Genomic DNA, 5,505 nt, shown 5'->3' with positions numbered 1-5,505 from the left:
TTCTAATTAGCAACGCCACCCCCCCTCCTTTTTTACCACCCTCCCTAATCTTACTGAAACATCTGTAACCAGGAACCTCCAACAACCATTCCTGTCCCTCTTCTATCCACGTTTCCGTGATGGCCATAGTCCCGTCATAGTCCCAGGTACCGATCCACGCTTTAAGTTCACCCACCTTATTTCTGATACACCTTGCGCACTTGAAGTATACGCACTTGAACCCATCTCTGTGTCCGCAAGTATTCCCTGTCAGTGCTACTTTCTCCACAGCCTCCCTACATTCTTGGACATCCTGACAAACAGCTAGCCTACTTGCTGGACTACAAGCCCGGATCCCATTCCCCTGCCAAATTAGTTTAAACCCCACCGAACCTACCTCCCAGGATATTGGTGCCCTTCTGGTTCAGGTGCAACCCGTCCTGCTTGTACAGGTCCCACCTTCCCCAGAATGCAGTCCAATTGTCCAAATACCTGAAGCCCTCCCTCCTACACCATCCTTGCAGCCACGTGTTCAACTGCACTCTCTCCCTATTCCTTGCCTCACCGTCACGTGGCACCGGCAACAACCCAGAGATGGCGACTCTGTCCGTCCTAGCTTTTAGCTTCCAGCCTAACTCCCTGAGCTCTTGAGTGACCTCCCCACCCCTCTTCCTACCTATGTCATTGGTGCCAACGTGCACCATGACTTCTGGCTGCACACCCTCCCCCTTAAGGAGTCTGAAGACAAGATTCTGAAGGATGTGGTGCCAACTGAGCGGGTTGGTTTGTCATAGAGTCGTACAGCATGGAAACAGAACCTTTGGTCCAACCTGTCATGTTGGCCATGTTTCCAAACCAAAACTGTCCCACTTGCCTGCTCCTGGCCCATATCCTTCCAAACCTTTCCCTTTTCATGACCTTATATAAATGTTTTTTAAACATTGTTACTGTACCTGCATCCAACACTTTCTCTGGCAGCTCATTCCGCACACGAACCACTCTCTGTGTAAAAACGTTGCCCCTCTTCTTCTTTCTCCTCTCGCCTTAAAAACATGCCCCTGAGTTTTGAACACCCCCACCCGAGGGACAAGACCCATGTCATCCACCTTATCTATGCCTCTTATGATTTTATAAACCTCAGTAAGGTCACCCCCCCAAGCTCCCAATCTTTCCAGTCTAATTTTATAGCTGAAATTCTCCGTTCACAGCAACATCCTGGTAAATCTTTTCTGGACCCTCTCCAGCTTAATAATATCCTTCCTATAACAGGGCAGTCAGGGCTGAACTCAGTTCTCCAGAACTGACCTCACCAATCTTCTGTACAACCTCAGCGTCCTCTACTAAAAGACAATAAGAACACAAATTGCTGGGAAAGCTCAGCAGGTCCTGGCACCATCTGTGAGGAGAATTCAAAGTCACCTAACCCGAAACGTTAACAATTTCTCTTCACAGATGCTGCCAGGCCTGCTGAGTTTTTCCAACAACTTCTGGTTTTGTTTCTGATCTGCAGCATCGGCAGTTCATTTGGTTTATATTTCCTATACTCAAAGGTCTGAGCAATGATGGCAAGTGCGATAAATGCCTTCTTAACCACCCTGTGATGCAAACTTCAAAGAATTGTGTACCTGAACCCCTAGGTCTCTCTGCTCAACAACACTACCCAGAGTCCAAGAGTCTGGCGTTGGAAAAGCACAGCAGCTCAGGCAGTATCCGAGGAGCTATCGAGTCGATGTTTCGGACAAAAGCCAACACTACTCAGAGCCCTACCATTAACTGTATAACTCCTACTCTTATGTGTATTACCAAAATACATTACCTCACATTTATCCAAATTCAACTTCCTGAGTGGTGTTCAACATCCTGAGTATTTTTGGAGCCTCACTTATTCAGGTAACTGAGGAGTGTTCCATCAGTATTCCCAGCTGACTTGTTCACGCCTATGCAATCTCGTTCTAATTCCCACAGTGCGGAAGGATATTTCACCTGCTGGAAGGACACAGGCTTGAGAGAGCACATTGATTAACGGGTTGGAAGGATTGGGCTGTGAGGAGTGATTGTTTAAGCTGGGCATGTCCTCATTGAGAAAAGGAAGGATAGAAATGACAATGGTTACTATTCCAAAGAATTCTAAAGGAACTGGATTCTGTGCAATAGAACCAGTCAGTTTGTCTTGCTCAGAATGGTAAAACTGGAGGAGACAGGCTGGAAATTTGAAACCAGCTTTCAGAGATATGATTTCACACGGACATTAAAAATCACAGGATCCCGACAGTGTGGAGGTAGGCCGTTCAGCCCATCCAGTCCACACCAACCTTCTGAAGAGCATCCCACCCAATCACCCTCCTAAACCACCTAGCCTGCACATACCTGGATACTGTGGGCAATTTAGCATGGCCAATCTACCTATCCTGCACGTCTTTGGACAGCGGGAGGAAACCAAATCATGCAGACACAGGGAGAATGTACTAACGCCACATAGACTGTCACCCAAATGTTGAAGTGAATCCTGGCACTGTGAGGCAGCAGCGCTGCCCACTGAACTGCCATGCCACCCATTAAACATTGCTCATCCATGTGCCAGTGAGAGGGTGAAAATCCCTATCATTGATTCATTCAAGTATGGTCCTCACTTTCTCCTAATAAGTTAAATTATGTCCAGGATGTCTTCGGGGAGCTTGTCCACCAAGTAAAACATTTAGTTTGTTACATTTCTCAGCTTTCTTCAGAGCTCAGTGCAGTGAGGTTTCATCAGACTCAGGTACCACATGTAACTTGTGTCATGGTTATGAACCAATACACAGGTGTGAGTATTTGTGTGCATGTAAATGTGATTCCTCACAGGATTGAAAACTGTTCAGTATGTCTAGGCTGAGTGTAGTGTATGTGCGTGATGCAAGACTGGTGGGGCATTGAGTATAAAAATTGGCAAGTCATATTGCAGATGGATAAGGCTTTGGTCGGGCCACACTTGGAGTATTGTGTTCAGTTCTGGTCGCTGACCTATAGGAAGGGTGTGGTGGCTTTGGAGAAGGTCAAAAGAGGATGTTGCCTGGATTATAGTGCATTAGCTTGAAGGAATAAACTTGGATTGTTTTCACTAGGCTGTTGTAGAGTCATAGAGATGTACAGCATGAAAACAGGCCCTTCAGTCCAACCTGTCCATGCTGACCAGATATCCCAACCTAATCCAGTCCCATTTTCCAGCACCCGGCCCATATCCCTCTAAACCCTTCCTATTCATATACCCATCCAGATACCTTTTAAATGCTGTGATTGTACCAGCCTCCACCACTTCCTCTGGCAGCTCATTCCATACACGCACCACTCTCTGTGTGAAAAAGTTGCCCCATAGGTCCCTTTTAAATTTTCCCCTTCTCACCCTAAACCTATGCCGTCTAGTTCTGGACTCCCTCAACCCAGGGTGTTGGAGGATGAGGGGGCAACATGATAAAGTGTATAAAATGATGGGAGGCATGGATAGGGCAGATAGTTGGAATCTCTTTCCCAGGATGGAAATGTTAAATGCAAGGGAGTGTAGGTTTAAAGTGTGAGGGAAATTTTAAAAGAGATATGCAAGGCAAATATTTTTATTGTTGGTGCCTGGAACGTGTTGCCAGGGGAGGTGCTAGAAGCAGATATGATAGCAACGTTTAAGAGGCATTTAGACAGATTCATAAACAGGCAGGGTATTGAGAGATACAGACCTTGTATGGCAGATGGGGTTAGTTTAGAATTGCATCATGATCGTGTGATGATTCCGCTGCTTTAAAAAGGTGATGTTGTCATTGTTTTTGTTCAGGGGGTCGTAAAAACACAGGTGCTGAAAGCTCTGGGCTTGGTTGGGTTTTAGGGTCAGTTTGATAATAGCTAACGGATACTGCCTCAGGAAAAAGCTTTCAAGTTAAAAACAAAACCCTTGTACAGTGAAAGGGGAGTGGCCAGTTCTCCCAGCTCAGCTTCCCTCTGGTTTGGTTTGGTTTGGTTTTGGCAGCCTGGCTGTTCACTGAAAGCAGTTAGGAAGGTTTAAAGCTGCTGGACCCAAAGGAGCAGGCCCGTGCTGATCCTCCTCTCTCTCTGACATCTCTCCTGGAAGACCCTATGGTTGACTTTACCTTTTGTGTTAAGAGGTGTTTATGGGGATTGTTGCAGGTTTTGGAACAGCATCATGAAGTTGGGATAATCTGTTGGGTTAATTTATTCTATACTCTATTCTCTTTTGTTTGTTTCATTCGGTAAACTTGCAAATAAATTCTGTTTTGTTTAAAACTAACTGGTTTGACCAGCTGCCTCCCTCCTGGAATATCCATTTCACACCCCGTTTTAAACAACTAGCAAAGTTAGGATCCAGACTACTTTCTTGAAATGTTTTGAGGGGGTGTGGTCTGGTGCAGAACTATCAGCACAGACATGGTGGGCTGAAGGGTTCTGTTCCTATACTATACTGTCCTCTGCCGAATGAATGTGAACTTCAGGATATAGTTCACTTCTGCTACTGCTGGTGTGGTTGTTGAGGTAAAGTCACTTCTATTCTGATATACATTAAACCTGAGGTAATATACATCAGCTCAAAGTTTGCAGATGTAAAGAATCTCAGAAATAAGTTATGCTTTTTTTGGAGAATTAGCTTCCATCACCCTTTCAGGCAGTGCAGCTCTGATCATAAGCATTTGCTGTAAGAAAAACAGTCAACTCATCTCCGCTCTGTGTTTCGTGATAAATTATTCTGACTCTGGTGTCCTCTGGCTATCGACACTCACGTCGGTGAAAACGTGACAGTGAAAAGGATAGCAACAGACTTCAGGAAAACCGAGGAAGATTAGTAAAATAGATGGATGCAGAGAACACTGAGAAGTGTGAAGAGATGCATTTTCAATGGAGGAATAAGGAGAAGCAGAATAAACTGAGTTTTTATATCGATTGGAGTATAATACAAATCAGCTCTGTCAGGGAACTTTTGATAGATGCCAGCTCTGGGCACCACACGTTAGGAAGAATATTTTGGCTTTGGAAAGAGTACAGTGCAGATGTATTGGAATGATATCCAGATTCCAAGGGTTAAATTGCCAGGAAAGATATCACATAAACTAGGATTATACTTGATCGAGATTTGTTGGCTCTAGGTAATATAATCAAGTATTGAAGATTTGAAGGAACAGGTAGATCGAGAGAAATGATTTTTGCAGGTTGTGACATCAAGGATCAGATTCACCTTCCAATAAAATGAGATCTCCATTTATCAAGAATGCAATTAGGAAATTCTTTTTCATCTAAAAGGTAATAAGAGCTTCAAACTTGCTTTGGTAGGTGTCACCGGATGCTGTAACAATTTGACGGTTTAAGCAGAGATGGCTTCTGTTTCTGAATGTATGAACGGAAATGGGGAAAAAGCAGAAAAATGAAGCCAGGTCACAGGTTAGACACAACCTCAACAAATGGAAAACCTGGTCTGAGGGACAACATTAAAACACACACGTAAACATATAGTCACACAGTATATAACATACCCCGACACATGGTATATAACAT

The 5,505-nt window shown here is 44.5% G+C and overlaps 1 protein-coding gene across 1 annotated transcript in view; it reads right to left on the bottom strand.

Moving 5' to 3' along the window:
• The window catches only part of LOC122555476 (angiotensin-converting enzyme-like), a 62,742-nt gene that overhangs the window by 35,847 nt on the left and 21,390 nt on the right, over positions 1-5,505 (bottom strand). The gene's annotated exons all lie outside the window — the stretch shown is intronic.

The sequence above is a fragment of the Chiloscyllium plagiosum genome, chromosome 12, assembly GCF_004010195.1.
Source record: "Chiloscyllium plagiosum isolate BGI_BamShark_2017 chromosome 12, ASM401019v2, whole genome shotgun sequence".
In the NCBI taxonomy this organism is placed as follows: Eukaryota; Metazoa; Chordata; class Chondrichthyes; order Orectolobiformes; family Hemiscylliidae; genus Chiloscyllium; species Chiloscyllium plagiosum.
This window is presented reverse-complemented; position numbering and strand designations above follow the sequence as displayed.